The sequence below is a fragment of the Eretmochelys imbricata genome, chromosome 3 (genome assembly GCF_965152235.1).
Source record: "Eretmochelys imbricata isolate rEreImb1 chromosome 3, rEreImb1.hap1, whole genome shotgun sequence".
NCBI lineage: Eukaryota > Metazoa > Chordata > Testudines > Cheloniidae > Eretmochelys > Eretmochelys imbricata.
This window is the reverse complement of record NC_135574.1, coordinates 50,188,761-50,205,068: the sequence shown is the minus strand read 5'-3', so window position 1 is coordinate 50,205,068 and position 16,308 is coordinate 50,188,761. Positions and strand designations below refer to the sequence as shown.

General features: G+C 38.2%; 1 protein-coding gene across 1 annotated transcript in view; it reads right to left on the bottom strand.

Annotated features, from left to right (window-relative positions):
• The window catches only part of LOC144262011 (isoaspartyl peptidase/L-asparaginase-like), a 225,861-nt gene that overhangs the window by 136,242 nt on the left and 73,311 nt on the right, over positions 1–16,308 (bottom strand). The window lies entirely within an intron of this gene.

Here is a 16,308-nt window from a genome sequence, read left to right as displayed (position 1 = left end):
AAATCAAATATGGACTAAGTCTGAAAAAACGTAACACTTTCAAGTTAGATTCACACTTAATTTGTGACATACCATTTATGTGCTGCAGCCAGCTGTTTTTGGTGTACCAGCTCATTATTCTGATGTCACAACAAGGTAGTGTTGTACAACAAAGTCCAATTATCATTAGAACTCTGTTCTCTGAGACTCCTGGTCACCATAGCAGCATAGGACTGCAGGCAGCTCAGTCCACACATAAACACACCGACTCACTGTCTTTCCCTTTGTGGAGAACTGCAAATCACCTCACGTACATCACAGATTGACAAGGCAAACCTCTGTGACCATGGGAAATCCTCCTCCCTCTGGGGCTCGTAGATTGTATTTATAGAGTTCAAGACCAAAAGGGACCACTGAATCCTCAAGTATGACCTCCTGTATATCACCAGTCATTAAATAACATGAGTTTGGCAAAATTATATCTTCCAGAAAGACATTCAGTCTTGATCTGAAAACATCAAAAGATGGAAAATCCACCACGTCCCTTGGAGGTTGGCTCCAGTGATTAACCACTCTCTGTTAAAAACATGTGCCTAATTTCCAATTTTTATTTGTCTGGCTTCAGCTTCCAAACACTGGTGTTTATGCCTTTTTTATACAGGGTTAAAGAGTCCTTTAGTACCGGATATATTCTCCCTGTGAAGGTGCTTATAAACTGTAATCAAGTCATCTCTCAATCTTCTCTTTGATAAACTAAACAGATTAATTTCTTTAAGTCTTTCACTGTAAGGCAATTTCTCCAGCCCTCAATTCATTTTTATTGCTCTTTTCTGCACCCGCTCCAATTTTTCCACATGCTTCTCAAAACGTGGATACCAGAACTGTATGCAGCATTCCAACCACACCTAGCACTGATCCATGAGGAACACCACAAGAAACATCCCTACTCAATGATTCCCCATTAATGACTACTTTTTGAGGTCTGTCAACCAGTTCTTATTCCATTTAATATGTGCATCATTGATACTGTATAGTGCTAATTTTTCAATCCGACTGCCATACAGTACTAAGTCTAACTCCTTACAAAAGTCTTAACTGTGATGCGTCTAAGTAGCCCAATCACACAGATGACCTGTCAAGGTTCCTCCCCCACTCTGAACGCTAGGGTACAGATGTGGGGACCTGCATGAAAAACCTCCTAAGCTTCTCTTTACCAGCTTAGGTCAAAACTTCCCCAAGGTATAAAATATTCCACCCTTTGTCCTTGGATTGGCCGCTACCACCACCAAACAAATACTGGTTACTGGGGAAGAGCTGTTTGGACGCGTCTTTCCCCCCAAAATACTTCCCAAAACCTTGCACCCCACTTTCTGGACAAGCTTTGGTAAAAAGCCTCACCAATTTGCCTAGGTGACTACAGACCCAGACCCTTGGATCTTAAGAACAATGAACAATCCTCCCAACACTTGCAACCCCCTCTTTCCTGGGAAATGTTGGATAAAAAGCCTCACCAATTTGCATAGGTGACCACAGACCCAAACCCTTGGATCTGAGAACAGTGAAAAAGCATTCAGTTTTCTTACAAGAAGACTTTTAATAGAAATAGAAGTAAATAGAAATAAAGAAATCCCCCCTGTAAAATCAAGATGGTACATACCTTACAGGGTAATTAGATTCAAAACATAGAGAACCCCTCTAGGCAAAACCTTAAGTTACAAAACAGATACACAGAGAGAAATAGTTATTCTATTCAGCACAGTTCTTTTCTCAGCCATTTAAAGAAATCATAATCTAACACATACCTAGCTAGATTACTTACTAAAAGTTCTAAGACTCCATTCCTGGTCTATCCCCGGCAGAAACCAGCATATAGACAGACACACAGGCCCTTTGTTTCTCTCCCTTCTCCCAGCTTTTGAAAGTATCTTGTCTCCTCCTTGGTCATTTTGGTCAGGTGCCAGCGAGGTTACCTTTAGCTTCTTAACCCTTTACAGATGAGAGGAGCTTTCCTCTGGCCAGGAGGGATTTCAAAGGGGTTTACCCTTCCCTTTATATTTATGCCATGACCCGAGCAAGGTAAATGAAAACTTCTGCAAATGAACAAAATGGCTATAGGTATATTAGGAATACAAAGAAAGATTTGAACCTGACGCTCAATGGAGATAATTATTACTGCTTGGGCTTAAACATAACTATCATGTTCCATTTAAGTGTGCAAGATAGGTTCTCACTGTCTGGCTATCATGAAAATAAAGTGCATAACCAGCTACACAGTGGGAAAATGGTAACTGTGCAGCTGGTAATAGATACTTGCAAGGCTCTGTAATGTCTTGCAATTACAATGCATGTACTATATTAACACAATGTCCATATGTCTTTGTAAACATTATTTTGGTATTCCAAGGGAATTACTCAAAATGAAGAAAAGCAGAAATGTAAAGCAGCAATATTTGTGTCTGGGTTATTAATACTGTAAAGCAGCCAAGATGTAGTGTGTTAGCAGCCTTCGTGTAATTGATGTAACAGAAAACAAACACCGTATGTTCATGACACCAGAGTCTATGCTTCTTTTATATAATGGATAGATTCAATGAGGCACCCAACGGTTAATTCCAAAGTAGGTAATGACCTAGCAATGTCACTAATGCTTCTAGATGAGGTTGCCACACACCAAACTAAGCATTCAGGGGGCATTTATGTATTTATTCATCCATTTCAATTTCAAGATATTTGTACAGCACTCATCATCATTGTATCACATGGCCTTAGGATATCACTCTTGATTAACAGGGAATAATCCATGCAAATGCCATGTAAAAAAGAATGCAGCCTTCAAATCATGTGAGGAATCTTTACCAATACAGATCAAAATCCAATACATACAGTAATCTAGTTTTGAATACAGCTCAGAAGACAGCTTTAGCATACTGAACAAATGTTACAGAATGTACTGTGAATAGAAGGGGTGCTGTTGAACTCCAGACAGCTGTTAAACCCAGAGATCAGGTGGCATAAATACCATCTGGCTGTCAGCAGAATATGCGTAAGGACATGCAGAAGAGATACAGAAGAGTTGGTAACATAATGACTGCATCAGTACTACTATTTCAATCCAAAAACCACTGTTTCTCACACAAAAATAGGTAAGCAAAGTATCTGGGCCTCATAATTATGTCCCTTTATTGCAATATACATGAGGATACAGTGATGTGATGGTACAAATACATGGCACATGCAGATGAATACTTGCATTACTTTGCTGCCCTGATGGGCATATGGTGGACCAAGGAATTATGGATGCTAAAGAGTTCCCCATGTATTCATACAACTACCACTATAATCATGGCATTCTTCACACTTCACACTCTAATCAACAATTTTCATCATTGTGGAACCATGCAAACTGAACATGCAATAAACTATACCCTGAAGGGAAAATTCTTGGAAATGGATACTGGATCCAGAACCCTGCAGACAGTGGAAGGAGTTCACATACTTTCATTCTGTGACCACAAAGGAGGCCCAAGCAACATTCTTCTCCTCTGTTATAAAATCTGCAAAATCTTGATTTACTATCTTGAAAAATGAACTGGCTAATCAACCCAGAATAACTTAATCCAGGTCAGAGCCACGCACCTATTCCTGAGAGAATGTCTCATCCCATTTCATTGGAAAGATCAACCAAATGTCACTATCAAGAAAATTGGGACGTGACAGCCAGTGATGATCATATCACCTTCTATGACAGCATTTCACCAGTAACAAAACCTGCGGTTTTCAGGAGCACTGAGCTACAACTACTCCACCTCATGTAAAATGGATATTTGCTTCTCTTAACTTTAGAAAGCTTGTAAGTAGTACTTGAGGCACACTATTATTATTTACTATTATATAGAGCTGTCAAACGATTAAAAAAAATTAATTGTGATTAATCACACTGTTAAAATAATTAATCATGATTAACTGTTCTGTTAAACAATAATACAATACCATTTATTTAAATATTTTTGGATATTTTCTACATTCTCAAATATTTTGATTTCAGTTACAACACAGAATACAGTGTACAGTGCTCACTTTCCATTTATTTTTTATTGCAAATATTTGCACCGTAAAGACAAAATAAATAGTATTTTTTCAATTCACCTAACACAAGTACTGTAGCACAATCTCTTTATCATGAAAGCTGAACTTACAAATGTAGAATTATGTACCAAAAAATCCCTGCATTCAAAAATAAAACAATGTAAAACTTTAGAGCCTACAAGTCTACTCAGTCCTACTTCTTGTTCAGCCAATCACTAAGACAAACAAGTTTGTTTACATTTACAGGAGATAATGCTGCTCTCTTCTTATTTACAATATCACCAGAAAGTGAGAACAGGCATTTGCATAGCACTTTTGTAGCAGGCGTTGAAAGGTATATCCATGTCAGATATGCTCAACATTTGTATGCCCCTTCACGGTTTGGCCACCATTCCAGAGGACATGCTTCCATGCTGATGATGCTCATTAAAAAAATAATGTGTTAATTAAATTTGTGACTGAATTCCTTGTGGGGAGAATTGTATGTCCCCTGCTCTGTTTTACCCACCTTCTGCCATATATTTCATGTTATAGCACTCTTGTATGATGACTCAGCACATGTGGTTCATTTTAAGAACATTTTCACTGCAGATTTCACAAAACGCAAAGAAGGTACCAATATGAGATTTCTAAAGATAGCTACAGCACTCAACCCAAGGTTTAAGAATCTGAAGTGTCTTCCAAAATCTGAGAGGTAGGTGTAGAGAATGCTTTCAGAAGTCTTGTAAGAGCAACACTCTGATGTGGAAACGACCTGAACCTGAACCACCAAAAAAGAAAATCAACCTTCTGCTGGTGGCATCTGACTCAGATAATGAAAATGAAAATGAAACATGTGTCAGTCCACACAGCTTTGGATTGTTATCGAGCAGAACCCATCATCAGCATGGACACATGTCCTCTGGAATGGTGGATGAAGCATGAAGAGACGTATGAATCTTTAGCACATCTAGCACGTAAATATCTTGGGATGCCAGCTATAACAGTGCCATGAGAATGCCTGTCCTCACTTTCAGGTGACATTGTAAATAAGAATAGGGCAGCATTATCTCCTGCAAATGTAAACAACCTTGTTTGTCTGAGCAATTGGCTGAACAAGAAGTAGGACTGAGTGGACTTGCAGGCTCTAAAATTGTACAGTGTTTTATTTTTGAATGCAGGTTTTTGTACATAATTCTACATTTGTGAGTTCAACTTCCATGATAAATAGATTGCACTACAGTACTTGTGTTAGGTGAATTGAAAAATACTATTTATTTTATTTTCTTAAAGTGCAAATACTTGTAATCAAAAATAAATATAAAATGATCACTGTACACTTTTTATTCCATGTTGTAATTGAAATCAATATATGAAAATGTAGAAAGCATCAAAAATATTTAAATAAATGATATTCTATTATTGTTTAACAGTGCGATTAATCACACGATTAATCATGATTATTTTTTTAATTGCTTGACAGCCCTAATAATTACTAAACTTTATATACAGTAATAAAAAGATTTAAGGATGAATCCACCTGCTACATCCACTAAAACTGCTATGCAAAAACCATGTGATACACTCATTTTGGATGCCATATGCAGGTGGATGAAAATCTGTCTTAAATGACACATTGAAAAATACATTGCCAGATGTAGCAATGTTAACTGAAAGAGCATTTCTACATATTTTAATTTTTGAACTTTATATTTTGACTGAGTTAATATGCAAATATAGTGTATTTACTTCACAGGGCTATTTCCATTTCTGTGTGAAACTAAATTAGATTTATTTTTTACATATTTTTTAGGACACATATCCTAAGTGCCTTTTAATAAAGAGTATCATTATGCATCAATCCTTTTCATACCTAGGAATCTGTAATAATAGTGGAACTACAAGCAACTATGGTGCCTGTCCCATTTGAAATATTATGGATTGTCCTAATATTGTCAGAAGTACAGTACTTCAAATTAAAGCTTTGTTTTGTTGTGATTGAGACAACAGACTGAGGTGGATTGCTTTCAAGAGTTCTGGCAAACATTTGATATGTGAAGTTGCTCTTCTTAATAAAATACATTATAGTCAACTATTTAATATGTTCTTTGATTACATTTAATTTTAACAATAAAAGCTGGAGACCAAAGACACTGAAATTGGTCTTTTAGAAAATATACTGTGATATGCAAAGTCCTTCATTTAGTAATGTGATTGAGTCACCAATCCAGCGAGCTACTTAAGCACATGCCTGACTTTAAGTCTGGGTAATAGCTGATCACTATTCCTATTTCAGGGTCCTCAACCCCCACACAAACCCCCCACTGTAGAGCCCATCTCCGACACCCTTCTACAAAGCAGTGCAACCCTGGAATCCAGCTGTCTAGTTTTTGAACCAGAGCATCCGCCCCCCTGAACCTTTGAGTTGCCTAGACATGTTCTCCTGTAGAAGTTCTGGTTTCCTAGTTATACCCTTCAAAGTTATACCCTTCGTAACAAAATGGCGCCATTGTCTCCATCAGGGTATCAAAGTCCATGACAGAAGCTAGCTCCTACAGCCTGAAGAGAAAAGAGCCTACAGGAAGCAAGCAGCTCCCAACCAAGATACATACATTTGCAATAACTGCCACAGATCATGCAAATTTCAGATTGGACTATTCAGTCACATGAGACACTGCAAACCATCGACATCATAGGCTGCAATTCCCACCGTCTCTCGCAGACAAAAGGATGCCAACACATACCCTTCAGAGACAATGTGGTAGTAAATCCTAGAAATACAGGCTTAGCAAAGGAATTTCTTAAATTCACACACATTTTACACTTAAAAAGACACACAAAAATACAGATCAAAGGAAAGTGAACTTTTGAAAGCAATCCACCTCAGTCTTATGTCACCCCCCAACTTCGTGAGACCCTGGGTTTGGTTCAAGTCCTTTATGGAAATTCCCTCCCATCTCCACTCTCTCCAGAGGGGTCTTCTGTTTCAAGCAATGAGGTGGGTCACTGTGTTTTGAGAATCACAACCTTTTCAGAAAAAAACAGTCACCTCTGGGTGAGGTGGTTATCTCAGCCATGTGCTTAGAACACATGATTACAGACCCACTTCAGATAGATTTCTGTGAAGAGTCCATTCAGAGTCAGGGGCCCCTCCAATGTGGAGTAAAGGAGAGTCTTTTATAGTTGACGACTCTCACATTTAGCTCTTCAGGAGGTATCCCTCTCTTGGCATGAATACACAGTGTCCAGAATAGACTGTGCTTGTCAGGTTTTGATTGTTTTTTCAACATCCCTAGGACATCTTAACCCAAGATGGAGGTTTCAATGCAAAGTGAAAGTGGTAGGGAAGGTTGCAATCCAAAAGGAAATCACAAAACAAATGCCGTTTACAATTTGACGTAGACGTCTAACATCCTGCATAACAGAAGCCATAGAGTTTTAGCCAGTAATTTATCAATCAAACCCCAAATCTTATTGTATTTGCCCCAGAAGTTAATAAAACTCACTAAAAAATTAGGATGTTATTTCTAGTCTTCATCTTACGGCTATTGGATCTCATTATGTCCTTGTCTGCTACATTAAACAGCCCTCTGCTGCAATCTTCTCCTTGTGTAGGTACTTATAGACTATGCCAATTAACATCTTAACCTTCTCTTTAATAAGATATATAAGAACTTCTTAAGGCTTTCACTGTAAGACAGGTATTGTCATTAATAGCATTATTGTGACTCTCTTTTAAAAGGATGTAAAAAATTGGAATGAGGACACCAGATCTGAACACAGTATAACAGGAATGATATCAACAGTGTGATATGTGGAGATAATACTAACTTCCTACTCCTGCTTGATATTCTCCTTTTTATACATCCAAGGATCGCATTATCCTTCTTACAGGCAGATTCACACTTGAGCTTGGGTGTACGTGATTATCCATGATGACATCTATGGCATTTCCAGAGTCACTTCTTTCCAGAATACAGTCCTCCTTCGTATGTGACCTAATTCCTTGTTCCCAGATATGAAAGTTTACATTTGGCTGTATTAAAACAATGCTTATTTGAGTAAGCTCAGCTTACTAAGATATCCTTTTTGCTCTTTAGAAATTATCTGTCCTTATGATTATTTACTATTCCACCAATCTGTGTCAACTGCAGACTTTATCAGCAATGACTATATTTCAAGACCATAATGGCTCCATATGTTGGGTGTTGAGACAAAGATTTAAAAAAACGACAACTGATGTCCAAAGTTAGGTTCCTAACTCCATTTTTAGGCATTCAAATAAACTGGTTGATTTTCAAAAATGCTGAGCTCCCCACAGGTCATTGACTCCGAACAATTGACTTCAATGGAGCTGCTGAGTGCTTTCAAAAATCAGGTGCTATTTAGGTACTTAAATGTGGACTTAGGAACCTAACTGAGGGCACCTATTTGTGTGCCCCCAAGATATATATATTTTGACAATTACTGGGGACCTGAGTTCAGGATCCCCCTCACCAAATGCCTGTAACTGGAATGAAATGGGAGGGGATGGGGCCCCAGAAAACATGAGGTACTGGGGCCCCAAATTTTCTCTACAGGCCTCCTTGAGAGTCCTCACTCAGGCCCTACTTCTTTCAAATACATAAAGAGCAGATTTTTACATTGCAAAGTCTTCAGGGAAGAGACCGTCTAGTACTATGCATTTGTACAGGGATTAGCACAAAGTGGCTTAATCTTGGTTGGGTTTCTAGCTGGTTCATTAATAAAAATTATAAATAATAATAATAATAATGCTGAAATCAATTTGTTAAAGGGAAGTTTAAAGCTGTTTTTCCAGTGTTCCACCAATTTAAAAAATACTGGAACTGATTCTTCCACTTACAACAGTTTTACTCCAGTATAAAGTCAAAGACTTCCAAAAAAGTTAGGTTTGATTAATACAGGACTAAGTGAGAATAGAATAAAGCCCACTGTGAAAATAATGGCAATCAATGTTTTAAGAAATCTGTCAGTATTATCACCTAACATCATTGTCTTTAATATTCATGCAGAAGAGTGCCTCACCAGATGGCACACCCCCTTGTGGTTGGGCGTAGCGCACAAAGTCTTCTCCTCTGGTGCCCCTTGCTGACAGCTGCTTTGACCTTGAACTGGTTTGTTTCTTCTTGTGACTTGGCCCTCCAGCCAGGGCACTTCTAGTCCCCCACATCTCCCCTGCCCCACTTCTGGGATAACAGAGATCAACCAAGCAATAATCTAACAACCTTATGACAGGTCTTTGGCCTCACTCTGGATTCAATTGTCCTTACACACCTTTATGAGGAGACTTTCATGCTATCTTCCTTAGGGGCTTGAAGGCGATCCAATCATTCTCTCGACTCTGGGTTCCAGGGACAATGCAGCAAACAGCTAAGGACTGCTTCTTCAGAATACTTGCTGCCTCCCTAGTCCCTGTGTGGATAGAAAATTTATATCCTCAGATGTGGATATCCATGGATATAAAGCAGATGTCTGTGGAGCTACCAGGATCTGCAGCAGCAAAAGCAGCACCGTGTCAGACTGCCGCTCACAGGAGTCAACACCCAACCCGAGCAGCTCCTATGGCATAGCTGTGCCATCCCCAGCCCTGTCCTCTAGGTCAGGCACCAGGCTCACTGGCAGCTGTCCTTGTTCATGGTAGGGTGTACAAACAGTTTGCATGCTCCTGGACAGCACAAGAGATGCACCTTCTCTTTTTCCTGGCCCCCAGTTAATTCATTCTCTGTTGAGAATTAGGCTCTACTCTAGACGGATCACTTTTGTTAATTATTTTAATAATGGCCTGCAAATATTGGTGATTATGTTGAAATTCTGGCAATATATGATTGAGTTTCCTAGCAAAGAAAACATAATTCCAGCAACGAACAGGTTTGAGATGAGGTGTAATAAATATGTATTTAATGCTTAAGCGATATTTGGGTACTAATGTTAATAGCATTAGAGAAGGTTATAATAATGGTAAACACTAGTGGTGTATGTAGGCAATCATTTCAATAGGGAATTCACAGCATCTATTGTCTTAGAGACAGAAAATTTATGACCTGATGATTTCCACAGGCACTACTCCGGTTTATAAAGTTTGGGTTATCCAGTCAGGTAACTGAAACCATAAGGAGTGGCCTAACGTAGGTGACAAATCAAAAAGACCAACTACCAAATTCTGAATACTCACCACAAATAATTCACAAAAATTCATATGAAAAAACACAACTGTAAAAGTTATAAATCTAAGAACTGCATACAACAAAAACATTCATGAAAATCATGTTTGGTTCACAGACAACTCATGAATGTAGAAGGGCCAAATCTGACAGACTCCTCACAATGAATAATCTGATCAGTTCTATTAGTAACTGTTAACAATACCATATCTCAGGAAACAGGTATTGTCCCCCTTCCTAACATTTTACACAATTTACTGTATAAAAACTTATGTTAATTCACCATTTAATTCAAAGTTCTGTAGGTTATCATCAAAAACAAAAACAAACAAACCAAAAAAACCAACCAACCAAACACCTAACAGTGTCCAGGTTTCTGCCATAACCTGTAAGGACGTATGTCAGGAGGACACACTATACTGTAATAAAAACCTATTATTGGTTCCTTTCAGGATCTCAGCAATGGAGTGAGTCCTACACTGCGGGTCCTGCAGGAAATTCTGCTTCCACTGAAAGATTGGTTTATCCATCCATCCATCTAGTATTCTACACAGGAAGTACAGCATCTGAGACTAAGATATGAAAATAGAAAAGATTTAAATACCAGTTCCCATAAATGTTTCATATTAAAAAGGTTCTGATATCTTATGATCATACACTATAGCAAGGTGCAGGTTGCATTAGATCAGTAATTTAACAAAGCACTAAAAATTCAATGACAGAGCAGTTACTTTCTGACCATTACTCTCAATTATGTCTCTAACTATCAATTTAAATGACAGCTACTAATGTGTCATTTAAAACTAACACTTTAGCCAGTGTTTCTGAATTATTCTGGAGATTAATGTTTCCCATGGGTACTACCAATAAGGAAAAAAATATATTCTCAGATACATTATTAGTAGAGTTGAACGAATAATCAGACTGAAGAATTCTGAAGACAAAAGCTTGGTTCTTCTTTATTATGTCAATAAAATATTCTATGTCTCTAGTCTTTCAGTACTTGTACATTTAAAACAACTACAGGAAAAACAATTGCAACTAAGATATCAACATAGGTGTCCCACACTAGTGTTAGGATATAGATATTCAGGCCTGTCTGTAAAGGCCTATACTCTAAGAATTTAGGTGAATTCTTATCACTTAGCTAGTTATAGAGGTATAAAAGAAAGAATTAAAATCACTGCCGGCGTAAGGTCCTTCTCTTACTGTGACAGTTTGAGGCCCTGTGCTTAGGCTAAGGCCTTTGGCTAAGCAGCAAAGGCAGCCATAAGCTGGGAAGCGAATGGTTACATCCTCACATTTCAAACTAGTCACATTGAAATAAGGTGCTATTGGGCTGTTAGGAATACAATCCTGTCCTGATAATGCCTATTGCCTCCAGAGAAAGGGAAGTGCCTAGAAAATGTAAAAGGAAACTTAGTTTGATAGTATCCTGTCTGGCAAGAACTCACTTATCAATAGCTGGGATGTGAAATCCTCATTTCTTTGTTGTTCTATCACTGTAGTCCCCATATCCCTATTGTGTATCTGTATAATTTCTGTCTGGTTCTGTGATTGTTTCTGTCTGCTGTATAATTAATTTTGCTGGGTGTAAACTAATTAAGGTGATGGGATATAATTGGTTACATAATCATGTTACAATATGTTAGGATTGGTTAATTAAATTTCAGTAAAAAGATTGGTTAAGGTATAGCTAAGCAGAACTCAAGTTTTACTATATAATCTGCAGTCAATCAGGAAGTGAGTGGGTATGGGAGGGAAATGGGAACACGGAATGGGGGTGGGGAAATTGGAATAATGTTTTGCTAAGGGCAGGAATGGGAACAGGGACACAGTTGTAAGGCTCTGTGGTGTCAGAGCTGGGAAGGGGGACACTAAGGAAGGAAACTGGAATCATGCTTGCTGGAAGTTCACCTCAATAAACATTGAATTGTTTGCACCTTTGGACTTTGGGTATTGTTGCTCTCTGTTCATGCGAGAAGGACCAGGGAAGTAAGTGGGTGAAGGAATAAGCCCCCTAACATCTAGAAGTGATCTTGTCTTTGAAATAAAGCAATAAAGTTACAGTCTCGCTATATACAGTCTCAGTGTTACTTAACATCTTCATTAATGACCTGGATGTAGGAATAGAGAGCATACTGATCAAATATGACACAAAGCTGGAGGGGGGCTGGAAACACTGGTTGAAAATACTTTGGAGGATAGAACTAAAATTCAAAGGAATCTTGATAAATTGGAGAACTGGGCTATAGACAATAAACTGAAATTCAACAAAGACAAAAGAAAAACCAAATGCACAAATACAGAATGGCTAACAGGATAACTGGCTTAGCAGCAGTATTGCTGAGAAGGATCTGGGAGTGGTGGTGGATTGCAACCTCAACATGTGTCAGCAATGTGATGCTGTTGCAAAATAAGCAAATGCAATGTTGGGTTGCGTTAACAGAGGCATAACGTGAGAGTCATGGGTGGTGACCATATCGCTCTATTCAGCTCTAGTTAAGCCTCAGCTGGAGTACTTTGCTCATTGTTGTATAGAAAAGAAGTAGAGAAATCAGAAAGGATCCAGATGCAAGTGACAAAGATAATCAAAAGGATGGAATGCCAGCCCTATGAGCAAAGTCTGAAGGAACTAGGTATGTTTAGTTTGGAAAAGAGGAGATTAAAGGGGTGGGGACACTATAGTGGTCTTCAAATACTTGAAAGACTATCATAAAAAAGATGGAGAAAAAATGTTCTCTCTTGCCACAGAGGGCAGGACAAGAGGCAATGGGTTCAAACTACAGCATAGCAGATTTAAGAAGTTTTTCCTGTGATTTAATCTATCTGTTAAGAACAGTACGACAATGGAACAAGCTGCCTAGGGAAGTCATGGAAGCTCCCTCACTTGAAGTTTTCAGAAAGAGGCTGGATAGCCATCTGCCTGCATCTTTGCAGTGGGTTAGACTAGATAACCCTTGCAGTCCCTTCTAACCCTATGTTTTATGATAATAAAAGAACAGTTACATCGATAATTTTCATTAACTCCAGTGGCAAGTAGGTATGTAAAAAGCCCATGTATGGCACATCAAGACAAGAATATACTGCCAATAACCAAAAACTGTCCCATATTTATCTTCTTCAATGGTTATATGAAATCACAAACATAAGAGTTTGTCATTCATCTCATTCTAAATTGCACCCTAATTCTGAAAATGGACCTTTTACTTGTTGAAAACAGATTGATGAGCTTGACTTTGTCACTGATTGTGTCAAAAATATTGCTTTAGTCTATCTATATACAATGAAATCTGTAACATATTTATTCAAGCTTTGATCTACAGTAAAACAAAATATTATCTTTAGTCCTCTCACTTTAAAACTGATAAAGGATAAATAAATTATATGGTTTCTATACAGCAAATAGAAGGTGATGTCAGATTGTCATGGTTTTGTGAATAATTAAATGAAATGATCTATTAAGTTTATTTCTGTATTTAACAAAAGTAAAACACAGAACTTATAGTAGATTTTTATGTTTTGTCAGAAAAGAGAACTCTTTTCATTCTGGGGGTAGTTTATTACAAGACAAATGTACAAGATTGTGCACTTTTTATGTTCTGGATATATACAATGCCATAAAGTCTAAAAAATAGTTTGTGTTTTCTTCATCATCCTCATAGACTTTTTGTAGGTTTGTCATTTACTAAACTATAATAAAAATTATGTTTTAAGGCCCTGATCCAGTAATTGACTGTGCCACAGCGCCGGGTGCTGGGGGTGTGGTGATGCTACACAGTCGCTGGAGTTTGCCTGCTAGTTACTTGCAATACGGCCACCTACATTTGTGTCTGTATTAAATGGATAGATATAATCTTCTTTAAATGGTATAATTCAGTGTAATAAAAATATAACAGAAGCTGAAACCTAAACATATGCAAATATTATTCATGGAGGGGGACGTGGATGTGGCATATTAAAATACATTATATCAGAACCTTAGTTGCAGCAGACTTGTGTTACAACTAAAAGGTATATAGCCCCCAAAACAGCTAAACAAAATATTGCATGAGAAAGCCTCAAGTAATTAAAAGCCCCACAGTGTTAAATGATTAAGAGCATGATGAAATCTTTAAAGGTCTGGTCCAGCAGAAAATACCTATGGCCTTCCAGGTCAAGTAAACCAAAAAAAGCAGATGCTGTCTATGCAGGAACTCAACATGCTAGGGATGGCCATTTGGAAGGCACAAAAAATTATTAAAAACCCAGAAGGCATGCAAGGGAGTTACAAAGCAGCTGGAAGAAGGAATATGAGAGAAGAGGTCATAAAGAGAGATGCTGATCTCACTGACACTCATGGCAGTTTTGCCAGCAATATCAGGCCCTCAATCAGAGTTCATTCTGATCAATAGCCACAAATTTCACAGCATGTTAAATTTATGTCCTGATTTTGGAATGCTTATTCATGCTAAGAGCCCCATTGACTTTACTGGGCCATCATGGCAGGGCTTTAGGACCAAGATCTTCGATTGTAAAGCAGGACAAATACAATGACATTTATGGAAAATTTTATCAACATATTTTTGGTGTTAGACTTCTGATTTTTCAAACCTGAAAATGAAGATTTTACCCACACCCTCATGACAAAAAGCACATTTTTGCTGAAATTATTTTTTGACAAAAATATTCTGACCAGCTCTATTACTTCATTATTTTCAAGTGTTCAAAGTGTTCTAGGAACCTGACAGAAACAAATAAGGATAGTGTCTTTGCTCTGTGAACCTACTTTTACTTTTTTCGCTAATATTTATTTAATTTAAGTCAGGATGCTGGACCAAACACATAAAAGAGGTCCAGAAAACTTGCACAAAAAACTGTACAAGGACTAATTTAATAAAGACTCTGTGAAAACATCCACTTGTGTATGTTTCCTGAAGGCAAAATAGCATATTTCTCTGGAGATACTCTACTTTCTATCATAGTTCCCATTTATATCAGATGATCAGGAGCTGGTCACATCCATAACATGCACAGAAATGGCTAGCAATGCACATTACTAACTATGGTCTTTGTTACACTCCTAAACTGATCAAGAATTGAATTAATATGAAACATTTCTGCCACAGTAACTCCATTTAACTTATTATTGCATTTCTAACTAGCTCCTGTTTCCCGGAATGTTTAATCCAAATAACAGAACTGTGCCAACAAAAAGGAGGAAAAAAATGAAAGCTGCCCTTAAACTACAAATATAACATATACATGAAAACCTTAATCTTTCACTCCAGTAGATTATGTAGAGAGACCTTGTTTCCTCTGGGAACAGATGATTTCCTAGGCAAGGCTACTACAACTGAATCAGTTTTCAGAACAAAGCCCCAATACCTCAGTTTTCTCCTTTTGTATATGATTTTTCCATAATTGTTTTTCCAGGCCACATAGAACTGTGAAAACGTGGTTTGTTCGTACTGTGTCACAAAGAATTTTTATCAACTTTTCTAGATTTTTTATGGTGTCAGAAGAAGAACCTGAACACCCAATTTAATTAGAGAGTTATGCCATCTAGATGGAATGTTTTTAGGGATGACTCTTCAAATGAGAAAGATAAATACTTTCTCTCTTCATTCTAGGAGAAGGAAACAGTAGCATTTGTATGCTTTTCTTTTCTTTGCTTTGCTTCCATCTAATTGGGCTGGAATTAGACCAATGCTTGCTGTCTTCATGTACATCAGAAGGTATATCAATGAATCAAATATGAGGGAAAGGAAGGGCCCTGGGGCTTTACTTTGGCCTATTCCAGGGATCAGCAACCTTTGGCATGCGGCCCATCAGGGAAATCTGCTGGCGGGTGGGGACGGTTTGTTTACCTGCCGCGTCCACAGGTTTGGCCGATCGCAGCTCCCACTGGCCGTGGTTCAGTGTTCCAAGCCAATGGGGGCTGCGGGAAGCAGTGGCCAGAACATCCCTCGGCCTGTGCCATTTCCCGCAGCTCTCATTGGCAAACTGTGGCCAGTGGGAGCTGTGATCGGCTGAACCTGTGGACGTGGCAGGTAAACAAACTGTCCCGGCCTGCCAGCAGATTTCCCAGATGGGCCGCATG